At 51.9% G+C, this 14,515-nt stretch overlaps 2 long non-coding RNA genes across 3 annotated transcripts; one reads left to right on the top strand and one right to left on the bottom strand.

Moving 5' to 3' along the window:
• Positions 1-4,061: 4,061 nt before the first annotated feature.
• LOC124417864 lies at positions 4,062-6,798 on the bottom strand. The gene is made up of 2 exons (XR_006938916.1): positions 6,677-6,798; positions 4,062-5,778 (listed from the first exon to the last, which is right to left on the bottom strand). It is a non-coding gene; the product is annotated as an uncharacterized LOC124417864 (long non-coding RNA).
• On the top strand, positions 6,695-10,432 carry LOC121110419. Of its 2 annotated transcripts, none has more exons than XR_006938915.1 (2): positions 6,695-7,774; positions 8,891-10,432. It is a non-coding gene; the product is annotated as an uncharacterized LOC121110419 (long non-coding RNA). The 2 variants fall into 2 exon arrangements; XR_006938914.1 differs by having other exon boundaries at positions 8,886-10,432.
• The last annotated feature ends 4,083 nt before the right edge of the window (positions 10,433-14,515 follow it).

Genomic DNA, 14,515 nt, shown 5'->3' with positions numbered 1-14,515 from the left:
CTGCATGGAGTGGAAGAGATGGCCTTTAAGGGTCCTTTCCAACTCAACCCATTCCATGATTCCATGATTTCAACTCCCCTGCACTGAACAGGGATATCATAGGAACTGGACTTCTGGAGGAAAAAGCAGATTGTTTGGGAGGCTGACGTACCTAAGGGCCATGTATTTAAGGGCCAGGGAGCAAATATATACATAAAAAAGCAATATATATCACCCCATGTCACACCAGCCTCAGCCATGTGTCGAAACGCTTTTGTGATGTCGGTGACTGTACGCCAAGTCTATGTTGATTGCTCCGAGTATCATCTCGGGAAGTTAACTAGCGTTAAAGTGTTGATAATGCCCCACTTTTGCAATCATATTTGCATAGTGCACAACAGAGTTTCGCAGCAAAAATTATCTTAAGTGGTGTTTTTCATCAGCCCTGTCAGTCTCGCACTGTTTGCTCTGTCACGGCGCGTGGGGCATTTGGTGACAAACGGCAACGACAGTTTTCCTCTTGGCATTACATTCTCCTGTAGTCACCTCTGCCTGCAGGAAGAGGAGGAGATGGAGTGGGGGCAGAGAAGGTATTGGGATTTTATTTCTGTTTTTAGTTCTATTGTTACCCCCTCTTTGGCGAATTATCCCTAACATTCACTCAAATGCTCCCCTCCCCTTCCCATTGATGGAGGATTCCCATGGGCACTGAGCATCCCATGCATCAATGGCCACAACAGGCGACCTCCCTTTGTCTGGGGCTGCCACCACCAAAGGCCTTCTCCTCCACATGGCCTGCACGAGGTGCCCCATACATCACCAGAGCACAGCTTTTCTATTTCTCCTTAGCTCTATTTTCTTTTAAATGCAGCATTATTTTCCAAAGATCACTGAAACATTGCTTGGGAATAAAATCCCCCGGAGTTCAGGGATAAGAGATCTCCATAGTGATGTATTTTGTGGCTTTTTTTGGTGTGTTTTTCCCCTCGGTCACTCTTCATCTCAGTGTTGTAGCAGAATTTAGGGCAGCGATTTGCTCCTAACCTGCGTTGCTTGGAACTTCAAGCCATCATTCTGCAGCTCCAACGGTGGCAAGTTCTCATTTCAGGCTTTGCTTCTGTCATGCAGAATAACGCACAGGGCAAGCTTTGCTCTTACACTGCTAAGCACAGTGGTAATAAAGCCTAGCGTTATCACAGAGCGGGTGTTCAGCCTGCACACCCCCTCCATACATCGAGCAATTCACCCCCATTGCCATTAGGGATTCAGGCGCTGCGTTGCGGCGGGGGCAGGGAGGGATGAGTGGTGCTACGCTGCAGATTTCATGCCACGCAGGTCGTTGCTTTGCCAGCTCAATCTTCCTGCAGCAATGTTGGGAAGGGGGGAAAAGTGGGGATTTCAAAATGGTTCCGCTTCTCCTACCACCCCACAGAGCAGGGCACGATCCCCTGGGCGTTAATAGCAGCCCCATCACAGCAGAACGTATTCCTGCTCGCACGCGTCCAGCGACGCAGCTCCTGCTCCCAGCACAGAAGCAAAGGGAGGAAAGCAGCGATTCCGTCCTCGCAAAAACAAATTCTGTGACACAAATGCAAGCCGACATATGGTAAAAATTGCCTGCAGCCCTGCTGATTTACAGAGCTGCTTTCACTGGCGGAGAATTCATTAAAAATCATTTCATAATGGCTGTATATACATAAAAAATATTGACTTGTGTAAATACCAACCGGGAAGGTATTGCAGGTCTAGGTTTGGTTTTATTTTCCATTTCCTTTTCTTCATCTCTTTTTTTTTTCCCCCCTTTTTGTTTTGACAGCTGAAGGGAGAAAAACCCTACAAAGCTATGGGATGGATGTAGGGGAGAGCAGAGGTATGCTTGGCACCGTTGCTGCTCCATCCGCTACCTGGGCCATCTGCTCCATGGGTCAGCGGTGCGCAGGGACAAAAGGAAATAGGGAAATGCTTCTACCTGCATCAGGGCTCCCTCCTGCCCTATAGAACAATGGGGGCTGGGATAATGGATATGCATGGGGATGTCACTGGGAAGCAGAGGGGTTTCAAGGCCGAGAGCTGCCATACTGAGAGCAGCTCAGAAAGAAAGCAAATTGCAGCAAGGCAAGGCGAGTTCTGGACGTAATCTGCTTTGCAAATGGTCCTAACGCCACTGTGGGGAGGATAGAGAGAGCAGCGGGCTCACAGATTCCTGCAGGTGTATCTGGGAGAGCACCAAAATCTCACAACCACCCCAAAAATCATATTCCCTAAAATATATGTTGTTCTCAAAATGCTCAGCAGTGCTCCAAAGGGTATCTGTCCTTCTATTCCCTTCTTTTACAACAAAATGATCTGCTTAAATACAACGCGTTACGTTAAACCCTCGGCACAGAGACCTTCAGATGATTATTTTTCCCCCTTGAGGAGAATTCAGAAATACATCACTGAGTATGAGAGATGTGGGGTGGGAGGGCTTTGGGGGGTTTTTGGTTTGGGGGTTTTTGGGTTTGGCGTTGCTTTTTCATTTGCCTCTCAGCCTCTATCCAGCGGATGAAATATTACTCATAGCGTGGAAGTGGTCTACGGTCCGCCAGCTCCCATCCACACTGACACAAAGCAGTGATGGCTGCGGGCTTGCAGAGGGATGCTCTGGGGGGGGGTTCATTAAGATGGAGAGGGCCACGGGAGGGTTTTCATCCAATGGCTCCAAGGGGACAAAGTTTGGGCCAATTTCCTATGGCGATCCCCATGAACGCTGCCCAAATTGCCCCACGGAGGGGGAATTTCCACATTAAGCCGAACCAGGAAAGGGGGAAAAGCTGCTTCTGCGCAAGGCAAGATCTATTTATATGCTGCAGAAATCGACCTCCAGCCTGTTACCATAGATAACAGCATTATTTCTCTGCTGTTATCCCCAACAGCTTCTTTTTTCCCCCTTTATTTTGCCCTGATCCAGCCTATGGTCTCAGAAGCTACTCTCTGGCTTTAAAGCGAATTACACTGGGGGAGCTGGGACGAGGGAGCTGCTCCCAACAAAGACCAAATGGGGTTTGGGTTCCCCACGAGCAGTCCTGCAGGCAGGCAGCCATAGGTGGCTGCGGCAACGGCGAGATGAATTTGACCTTCTGCAACCCCCAGCAGTTAAGCCGATATTTCCCATGGAAATTATCAGGATGTTCTCCCAGTGAGATGCTGAGATTTTTGTTTGGAACCTGTCCCTAAATGTACCTGGTCCTTATTCTGGGGAGCTGTAGATGCGGGGTTTCCCCTCCGTGGGATGGGAAGGTAATGGGATGTGGTGCTCTTGGATGGGAACGAGGGGGGTTAATCCTTTCCTTTGTGGTATGTCCCAGCTAAACAAGTTAAAGCTGAAGTTTTTGGGGTGGGTTCTGTCCATTTGTCCAGCAGTCCTGCATACAGAGATGGACACAACACCCCAGAAAGGAGCATCCGTCTTCCCCAAAGCTTTGGGAACCATGCGGTCATTGCATGGAGAGCCCCCATAGCATGGAGAACTTGGGACAGGAAGGAGACATTTGCCCTGTCTGTTGCCACAGTATCACCTCTGATTCTAGGGACAGGGCTTTGGGTTCCTCCCAGAATGGAGGAGGAGGGTGAAAATGGGGAAAAAGAAAAAGCATCTCCAAGCTGAGCCGAATTCTCCTCGCATCCCTTCCCCATCCCGTGCTGCCGAGCGGGGCTGCGCACATATGCCGTGCCATATGGAGCTCCATGCTCCTGGTCAATCGGATCTTTAGGAGTTTTATCGTTTAATTTCTTAATGTGCTAATAGCGCGAAGGGAGGGGATGGGTGGCCGGGTAAGCACGAGGATTTGTGTTTTTTAAGGGAGCGTAATGGATTTTCAAGCAGGTCGGGGTGGGCTCATAACCATGTCAGCAAACTTGATGGGGAGAATGCAAGAGAGCGAGACAGAAAAGACCCAGAAAGAGCCTTGAGGGCATTCATGCACTCCCCATGGCTGAAATCCCAGCTGAAAATTCACAAACCCAAATACATGGGATTTCACTCCCTGGTTGGGGGGAAAAACACCCTGAGGTGTTCAGAAGAGGCTCCTCTCCACACTTTGTCTCTGCATACAAAACCCCAAAAGGTCCCTGAACCCCTGATCCTCAGTTTCCCCATTAGTGGAAAGCAGGGATTGCATTTCCCTTCCTCGGGGTCTGCGCTCCTGCGGAGTTCTGAAATGGGATCATGGCAGGGAAGATGTTAAGGAGGGATGCATAAAATAAAATAAAAAAGCAGAAAATGATTTCAGTAGGCACCAACATCACAACTTTTCCCCTCCAAGTGCTACACAAATTTATTTGCTCTCCATAAACCTCCAAGACAACAGAAAACCAAGGAGATCCATCTGTCGGAGCACAGCCCCGGCCCAGCACAGCCCTGGCCCCACAGCTCTAAAGGGATGCTCTGCTGCCGGCTGCTGTCAGCCAGACCTTCAACATCCCCATTCTTATTTGAATTGCAAAGGGTTTAAAGCAGATATATGGGAAATTCGGGTAAATATGGATTATGTTGGTGGGTTTTTTTTTAGCCTTGAGTAATATTGTGCCATATTTCTCATTGTGAAGGGCAGGGTGATGGGTCTGGGGCTGCTAACGCTAACGGCCCCAGCAATTCTCATAGAATCATAGAATCATAGAATGGCTTGGCTTGGAAGGGACCTCGCCATGTGATCTTGAGTGTTTCCTTGAGAACTCCTGCAGTTCAGTGCACTGGGATGAAATGCCATTAACGTAATGGACACAGAGCGGTGCGGCGCAAAGGAGAAAGGGCCGCGGCTCACGGCACCGACATTCCCAGCACATCACGGGGGAGGGGGGGGGGGAGCGGCCGTGCAGATTTTTCCCAGCAGCTCCTAGGCCTTAGGAATAAAAAAAAATAGGAAGAAAATCAGCAAAGCGTTTCTCCTGATGCAGTCGGAAGGAATATGAGGAGCGCGGCGCAGCGCCGTGCGGCGCCCAAATGATCTCAGCAGTGCGGTGCAGCCGTCTGTGTTGCTATCCCACGGAGGGCACATGCCCTTGGTAGGAAAGCACCGGGCAGGGAGAAAGGATTTCCTGTCTCTGCCTCAGGGGCTGAGCCTGGGTTATGCTGTGTGGTGCCCTGAGATGGGGATGGGGTGCGATGGGTGAGAGCGGCGATGGCGGGGGGGCACTGAGTGCATAGAACAGGTGGATACGCAGTTGTGTGCTTCATCCCTCTGTGTAAGTGCAGATATCCACATGGTGCGTTTCATCCCCCTGTATAAACGCAGAGACCCAACCCATGATTTTCGTCTCTTCATATAAATACACGAATGCACAAAGCATGCGTTCCATCTCTATATAAATGCGTAAATACCCAATCCGTGTGCTTTGTCCCTTTCTATAAATGTAGAGATGCCCATTTCATGCGTTTCACTCCTCTGTATCAATATATAGACCCAAACCATGTGTTCCATCCCTCTATAGAAATGTATAGATACCCAATCTGCCTTCCATCCCTCTACATCAGTGTACAGATACACAAACCATATGTTCCATCCCTCCATAGAAGCACATAGATACCCAAACCACGCGTTTCACCCCTCTCTATGAATGGACAGATACCCACTCCCTCTCTACAGGGCTATGGACACCCACACCGTGCACTTCTTACCCCTGGACCTCCCCGTAAACAAAACCCGCACACTCTTCCCCTTGAAATTCACCTTGAACACAGTGAGACGGGATGGGCTTCATTATCATTAGCATTATTAATAATAATGACAATAATTTCCCCAACCGCCATCAGCAGAACGGCTGCAAAATAATAATAATAATAATAAATAAATAAATAAAAGAAAAAGCGGGAATAGAAAAAAAAAATAAAAATACAGCCAAAATAAGGAAGAAATAACAAGGAGGCAGCAGCTGGGGAGGCACTGCAGCCCGCTGCAGCCCTGGGAGCTCAGCCCCACGCCACTGCAGTGATGTCAGCCGCACAGCACAGCCGCTTCCACCCCCAGCCCCTCGCACACGCACGAGTCGCAAGAAGAAGAATTCATAATTACAGTAGCGTAGCCATGAAACCATCGGGGGGGGGGAGGGGGGGGAGGGGGTTGGAAGGTAGAGGGGGAGTCTTTTTTTTTTTTAAAAAAAAAAAGGACCTATTTTCCTATTATTTTTTTTAGGGCTGCACCCGGCTCTGCAGCAGCATCCTCTCTCTGCAGCGGGGCCGGGTGGAGGCCAAGGGGGGGCACCGCGAGCAGGGGGCTTCCCCACATCACCCCCTCCCCTCCCCATCCATCCATCCATCCATCCATCCATCCATCCATCCATCCATCCATCCATCCATCCATCCACTCATCCATCCATCCCCGGGCAGAGGGCGCAGGGCAGTAAGGGGGAAGGGGGGGGGGGGGGGTTGGGAGGAGGTGTGGGGGGGGGATGCTGGGCAGGGCTGCGGGCTCTCTCCCGGCGGGGTCGCTCCTTGTTTTAAAAGGCGGCATTGCTGCGGACAACACCCGGAGCATCTCAGCGGGAGCGGGGCCGGGGGGTGCAGCCGCCCCTTGTTTTCGGCGCACGGAGTCAGCAGCTGGGATTTTTTTTTTTTTTTTGGCTGAATAATCCTTTCGGGGAGGGGGTGCGCGGGGAGGGGGGGTTGGGGGGGGGGGGGGGGGGCTTGGGGGAGGAGGGAGGGAAAGTGGATCAACATCACCGAAGGAGGACAGCGAGCAAGATTAGGGCTGGCTAATGATAAATGAGAAGGCGCCGCTGACAGCTCCTCTCTCCGCGGCTGCCGCCCGGCAGCTCCGCGCTGCGCGCTCCGTGCGCACCTCCGCCCGCACCCGCGGCCGCCGCTTCGCTCCCCTCCGCCCATCTCTTCTCAGTTTTAATCTCTTTTTATTATTATTATTATCATTATCATCGTTATTATTGTTATTATCATATATATTTTTTATTATTATTTTTTCTTAATTTTTCACCTCCGCGTAGCGCGCAGAGCGCTTGGGGGGGGGGGCTCCATTTTAACCCCCCCCACCTTCGCCCCAAAACCGCTTTCCTCGGGATTACGCCGCATCGAGGGACCGGAGCAGGGGGTATTTTCCTTCTTTTTACCGGGATTTGGGCTGGGGGGCTTGGGGGCTCAATGCGGGGTCGGGATGCGCTGCGGGCACAGCCTCCCCTCACCCCCACCACCCCCCCCCCCCGGAGGGATGGGGATGGCGATGGGGGGGGATGCGGGGCTGTTCGCCGCCCCCCCGCACCCCACCCGGGTGACCTTTCCCATCAAAGCCCGCTCGTCCCCAGCAAGGTGCATTGGGGCAGCGGGCGGTGGGGGGGGGAGGGGGGGGCGGAGGGGAGAGGGCGCCGCAGCCGGGCTCTCCCCCTCCCTCTGCTTTCCCCCTCCCTCCTCCCCTCCCTCGCTGCTCCCTCCTCTCTCTGCTGCATTTTGCATGAGCTATCTAGGTCATTAGCATTTTAGCGTATGCAAGACTTGACAAAGCTGATGAGAAGCCAGATGGGCCCCTCTCCTCTCTTTTTTTTTTTTTCCTGCCTTTTTTTTTCTTTTTCCTCTCTTTTTTTTTCCCTTTTTTTTTCTTTTTTTTTCCCCTTTTTTTTTTTCCTTTTTTTTTTTTTTTTTTTTTTTTTTGCACCACTTGGGATCCGAGCGAAAAGGATTTGACTGCAGCAGCAGCGCAGCAGCACAGCAGCACAGGCGGACGGGGGAAGGCTCCTCGCGCTCCTCCAGACCCCTTTTAGAGCAGCAGCAGCAGCAGCAGCGCAGCGCAGCGCAGCGGGGCTCAGGCTGCAGGTAACGCACAGCCCCCCCAACCCCCCCACCCGCTGCCTCCGTGCGGATCGTACCCGGGATGCGGCGGTGGGGAGGGCAGGGAGAGAAGGCGGAGGGGGGGAAATAGAGGGGGGGGCTGGGGGTTTATTTGGATTTCCCCCTCCCTGCCCATGGGCAGAACAAAGGCTGTGCTGCGCGGGGGCGGCGGGCAGCGCGGCCCCTCTCTCCTTTTTTTTCCATCCCTCCCCCGTTTTGTTTTTTGGTTTTTGGCTTTTTTTGTTTGTTTGTTTGTTTTTAGTTATTCTTATTTTTCCTTTCTGCTTTGATCTTTTTTTTTTTCCTCCACCGCCTCTCTCTCTCTCTCTCTCCAAAAGACATATTTTGCTTTCTTCTTATTATTTTCCTTTTTATTTTCGTTTCATCTTTTCCTTGAGGAAAGGCCCCTCTCTCCGTGTTCACAGCGGACCTTGATTTAAATGTCCATACAATTAAGGCACGCGGTGAATGCCAAGAACGAGGCTGACCAGCATCGAGCCGAGGCCCGGAGGCCGTTCCGCGGCTTTTCCGCACCCCCCTGCGCGGCCCCGAACCCCGGCGGCGGGGCGCGCAACTTTGCGCCGCGCTGCGCACCCGCGCAGGTGGCACCCGCAGCGCTGCGGGGAGGGGGGTGAGAGCGGTGGGCTGGGGGGGGGGGGAGGGAGAGCTTTGGGATAGAGGAGAGGGGAGGGGGGGGTGAAGGAGGTCCCCGGGGGGGCCCTTCCCGCAGAGCTGTCACTCGGGGGTGACCCACGGGGGAGCCCCGGGGCTGGGCTGGAGCCGCCGCTTTGTGCTTTGAGCTTTTTTTATTATTATTACTGGTTTGCCTTTTTCTCCTTTTTTTATTTTGCCCTTTTCTCCCTTTCCCCCCCTTTCCTCTTCATTTTTTTCATTGCCCTTTTCTCCTTTTTTTTTTTTTTTTTGCCACCCTTTTCTCCCCTTTTTCTGCCCATTCATTCCTTTTCTTCTACCCATTTCTCCTTTTTTTTTTTTCTCCTTTTCTCCTTTCATCCCCATTTCCCCCATTTTTCATATATATATATTTTTCCCCCTTCTTTTAATAATGCCTCGTTATTCCCCCCCTCCTAAAACCAAGGGCAGCTCCTGGGGTCAGCGCTCCCCCTCCAGATGGAAGGAGGTTGGGCAAAGCAAAGCCACTTTTTTATTACCATTTCCCCACTTTAACCCTTCCTTCTGATTACCGCTATTTTTCCGGTGGCTGTTTATGCGCCTCTCCCCCGCCTCCCCCCCTACCCCCCCTTCCTTTAATCCTTATAATTTAAATCAAAAGTGTCGGGGATGCAGATGGGGGGAGCGCTGTGTCTGCAGGGCGAGGCCGGGCGTAAATCTCTTGGAGGGATAAACATGTCATTTGTTCCCTTTGTATGGTAATGCGTCCCCCCCACTCCCGCAGATGCCCCCCCCCCCCCCTTCACCCCCCAGCAGCTGCCCCGGCCATACATCCTCCCTACAAAAGATCCCAATTACCCATCGGCTGCCTCATTATACCCCTAACACAGAGGCGTGTGCGAGCGGCGGCGGAGGGGAGGGCTGGGGGAGAGGAGGGGGTGGCAGCACCTGAATTATTCAGAAAATGCAATAAAATAAAATGAAATAAAAGAAAATTCAAGAAACTGCAGAGGGGAGGGAGGTGGAGGGGGCCGCGACCCCGCGGCCTAACGCCGAGCGGTGCCCCCGCAGAGCCCCTGCAGCCCCGCGCTGCTCCACCACCACCCCACCTTCTTATATTCTTCCTCCTTTTTTATCCCTTTTTTTCCCCCCTCCACCCTTTTTTTTCCTCCTCTTATAGGCAGACAGGTGCCTGATAGCCCATCGCCTACCCTGCATCCCGCTGGGGCCCTTCTCTCATCCCTTCTCCTATCCTCTTTCCCGTCCTTTTCTCCCAAGCTGTTTCTCCTACCCATTTTCCCATCCCCTTTCCCATCTCTTCTCCATTCCCTTTTCCTATCCCTTCTCCTGAACCTTTCCCCCATCTCTTTCTCCTATCTTTTTCTCCATCCTCTTTTCCCATCCTTTTCCCTTCCTTTTCCCCATCCCTTTTCTCATCATTCTCCCATTCCTTCTCCCATCCCTTCTCATCTCTTTCCCCCATTCCTTTAACCCATTCCTTTTCCCATCCTTCTCCCATCCCTTTCCCATCCCCTGTCCAATTCCATTTCCCGTCTCTTCTCCCCATTCCTTTTTCCCATCCCTTTTCCATTCTCCTTCCATTCCCTTCTTCCATTTCCTCTCCCGCCCTTCTTCTTCCCATCCTCTTTCCCATCCCCTCTCTTTGCAGCTGGAGCCCATCCACTGCCCTCGCCCACAGCTGGCCCAGTGTTCCCAGCAGGAGCCCAGCACTGGCCAAAGCCAACCCTTACTGGAGGTTCCTCTTTCTCACCCCATGGCCTGGGGCCCCCAGATCTCTTTGCAGCTCCGTGAGCAGACTCTTGCCTCTGGGATGGGAGCAGAGATGATGGCTCGGGGTCCCTGGGACAGCTCCTTGCACCCCCCCAGGGGTGCTGCAGGTATTTGGGGACAGACCTACCGGGTGCGCTGTGGATGCCGCAAGGATCCCATCGGGTTGCGCCGTGCCAATAAAGCTCTTCTTGCTGCGGGTTCCCGCATCCTCTCCTTTGTTCACGGAGGTTTCTCGCTCTTCTCTTTCCAGCCTTGGTTTCCCCACCAAGGTCCAGATGGGGGGCAAATAAATACCAAAAGCCACCCCAAAATAAAAACCCTAATAAAAATTAGGCAGCCCACAGCCGCCTGCTTGGTAATGCTACGAGAGCTCACCCTCGACCTCCAAGAGAACCCAAGCTCCTGTTTAAGGAATAACAGGGAGAATAGAAGAGATTTGGGGTCTCTTCCATTTGGGGTCCCTTCCACTTGGAGCCTCTTCTATTTGGAGGCCCTCACATTTGGGGTCCCTTCATTTGCGATCCCTTCCATTTGGGGTCCCTTCTATTCGGGATCCCTCCCGTTTGGGGTCCCTTCCATTTGGAGTCTCTTCTATCTGGAGACCTTTCCATTTGGGATCCCTTCTATGTGGAATCCCTTCCATTTGGGGTCCTTTCCCTTCATTCTCTGCACACTGAGCATCTCTGCAGACGGCCTCACCCCTCTGCTGCCAGTGAGCCAGCCGAGCCGCATTTCCATTACTGAGTATGGGAGAGGGAAATGCTATCAAAATAACCTCCCATCCCTGCAGAAAATAACCCATTTATCCCTTGCAAAAGGGCTAGGATAAAGAGACACCGTGAGCTCCAACCCAAAGGCCTGGGACCACGCTGGGGTCGCACCAGGAGCTGCCAAAGAAGGGGAGCTCTTACTAATATTAATTCCCATAATTATTACGGTGCCCAGAATAAATCAGGCCGGGGTTTCTCTGAGGCCTTTGCCCCTGGGATGAGCTGCGAGGTGGCCCCTCCTCCCCGGGGTGGACACTTTGGGTATGGGAATGGCGGCGTGGGGTGGGGGAGGCAGATGCGTTCAGGTTTTTTTTTTTTTTGCTGCGAGGCGGAGGAGGAGGTGGCATGGGTTTATTCTGAGCACGTCAGCTCCCTGTGTCCCCTCCTTCCTCCCTCTGCCTGCAGTCCGATGTAAACACAGCAACTCAAACCTGCAGCCCTGAACCCTCCTGGAATACTGGGGGAGTGAAGCAGCGCCATCGCTGCAGCGATGCCCCCGGATAACCCATGCGCATCCATCCCCAAGGTCGGGCACCAGAAAGGGACAGGGATGGGACAGTGGTGGAGCAGGGATCCAAGGTGCCAGCCACATCCACCTGCAGTGCTGTGCCATTTTTAGCCCCCCCCCTGCCCATGGCCAACCCCTTCCCAATCTGCTTGCGTTGGTTCGACGTGATGTTGGAAATTCCTCTCTTTCCTTCATTTTCCCTGCTCTCTGTCAAGTCCCAGCTTGGCGAATGGCCCCAGGCAGCACAGCCATCCACCCATGCCCATGCAAAACGGTGGGTTTCACACAGCAAAAAGTCTTCTTCACGTCCCTGTAGCTTTCAGCTTCTTTCCTGGGTTTATTTTTATGCCGGATGCCTCCTTGAGCAGCAACCCAACGCATCTCCTAGCAGCAGCAGTCCAAGTGGGCGTTTCAGTGGGAAATCTAATCAGGATTCTGAGGGGAAAATCCTTTCTAAATGTCTCGGCTAAGCGATGAGCTCATTCAATTGCCTAGGCTATAAAAAGGACCAGCAGACCTGTATTTTTTCCAGGACCATTTTTCCGGGATCTGCAGCTCATTCCCAGCCACACACCTCCCAGGAGCAGGGCTACAAATCACCTCCATCGCCCTAAATGTAGCCTGATGATGAGATCATAAGCATGGATCTTGGTGGCATCGTCACATTATGGGGTCGGGCAGTGAAACCGCGTGCGGTACCCCGAGGAGGAGGGATGGCTGAGCATGGCACAGTGGTGATGCTCCCACATACCACCCTATCCCTGTTGTTAAAACATCTCCAAACAAAGCATCCCCTAAAAATATATGTTTCCCTCCATCCAAGATGCCCTGAATCAGGCCAATAGTGAGATTAATTCCAATCAGGACCATGGGGACCCAAGAGACTAGGTTTGCTCCAAGCTCACATGGGTGATGAGCGACCAAAGGAGGAAAACCTACAGGCTTTGCCCATTGTGGGTCTGGGAGGAGAGGAGCTGGAAGGCAGTCCTCTGCTGAGGATGCAGGATGCTCTGTTTCCATGGCACTTGCAGAGTTGTGTGTGCGTGTGCACAGTCCCAAGCCATGCAGCGATGATGGGGTGGTGATGCTGCTATGGCATCCCAGTGTCTATAGTCCTTTTCACATGCTTTGCTCCACAGCCAGGGAACAGGGCTGAAAATCAACGCTCAGAGGGGGAAGGGAACCAGGAGTCAGCACTGCTGTGCTCCCTGGTTTGGAATGAGGCTGCTCTCCAAGAGGGGAATGAGTCTGCTGGGGGATGAGTAAGGAAGAGGGATCCCCATGGCTCCCTGTTACAGTCAGACACATCCTGACCTCCTCAATGGGATCACATGGGTTAGAGGGCAAGAGCTGCATAAGAAGAGTTCAAGAGATTTCTGCCCTCATCCAGAGTTTTAATGGGGACACGATGCAAGATGTACAAATCTTTAATTGCTATCAGTACTTGGAAGGATATGAATGGAATCAGCACTCCTCACGTGAACCTGTACATCATGGCACATAAATACATTTATACCTGTCCCAGAAACCCCAATCCCTAAAATATCCATCCTCTCATTCCATGTAAACGTCATGATTTTAGGGCACGACACCGTCCCAGCCCTAAAGGTCACATTAGGAGGATCCTGAGCCCTTCTCGACCCACGGCAAGAAAGCAGCATTTCCAAGTCAGTCTGGGTCGCTCCCATGGTCTTTTGGGATCATTTCATCCAAAGTGTGGGATTTAGGTTAGATATTAGGAAGAAGTGCTTCACAGTGAGAGTGGTGAAGAGGTGGCACAGGCTGCCCAGAGAGCTGTGGGTGCCCCATTCCTGGCAGTGCCCAAGGCTATGGATGGGGCTGTGGGCAGCCTGGGCTGTGGGAGGTGCCCCTGCCCACAGCATGGATTGCACTGAGGGGTCTTTATGGGCCCTTCCAACCCAACCCATATTGATGCACCCACATCTTTCGGTGACCCATAGCTGCCTTCCCAAATGTGTTGAGGTTTTCAGCAGCACACAAAGGCTGGCAAATGCTGCTTTTGCCCTGCCATTGCTTCGTGCTCGCTTTGCCCCACTGATGACAGACCAAAAATAAACCAAGAGCCCATCTCCCCTTCAGCATCCCCTCCTCCCCCAGACACAAAGCACGGCGCGGAGCGTATCCAGATGGGGAAAGGCAAATGGCTGGGGAGGGAGGAGGCTGGGGATGGAGAGACAGCAGCCATCAGTGCACAAACCTGACACAAATCCCTTGGCCACGGCGACATGTGAGGATTTCTCCTTTTTTATTTCATTCCTTTTTATGAACGTTTCGTTATTTGTACGGAGACGTTTTTATTTTAAACCAAGATGTGCTGAAGTGCTTCCATGTGGCAACAGCTGTAGAGATGAGCTAATACAAAGCTCAGCAATTTCCCCGTGAGCACGGGTCTTCCTCTGCAGTCATCAAACTGATAACATCTTATACAGAGAAGACAAAAGTAATGCGTACGCGTGTGTAATTTGCAATGTCAATGTGTTCGACTGTGTGTTGGAATCATAAAAGTTATTTCATTTATTACAGTCGTGCATAAGGCTTCTTAGAGCTGCAGACTTGGAATAGGCAATTATGCCCATAGGTTAATAACATACAGCCATTTGACTGACAACTGGAATTAGATTTAAACACGGCAGAGTGGTATACTAAAGGCACTTTATTAAAACAGTGGCTGGGGATTTGTTCAAAATACCAGTCTCATACCTTTCCTGGTAAACTACTTATAAGCAGCACTATATCGTGGCCTGTTATATTGCATTTGTTCTCCTTTCCCCTTCTACTTCGTGTTGAGCCATATAGCGAGGGATTTGGCTGGTCAGGTTTTGCTGGAGAGAAGGCAGCCTCTCCGGTCAATAAATTCAGCTAATATTGTGTTTTTCTTATCCTGTTATCAGGAAAGTTTGCTCTCCTGAGTTAGTGCAGCATGGGGATGCGTTGCCTGCAGCAGGGTTGGGATGTCTGCTCATGGAGGGTTTTATACCAGCTTAGGAAGACTGGAGAGCAAATTTC

The sequence above is a fragment of the Gallus gallus genome, chromosome 3 (genome assembly GCF_016699485.2).
Source record: "Gallus gallus isolate bGalGal1 chromosome 3, bGalGal1.mat.broiler.GRCg7b, whole genome shotgun sequence".
In the NCBI taxonomy this organism is placed as follows: domain Eukaryota; kingdom Metazoa; phylum Chordata; class Aves; order Galliformes; family Phasianidae; genus Gallus; species Gallus gallus.
The sequence above is the reverse complement of the archived record's forward strand: the minus strand, read 5'-3'. Positions and strand labels throughout refer to the sequence as shown.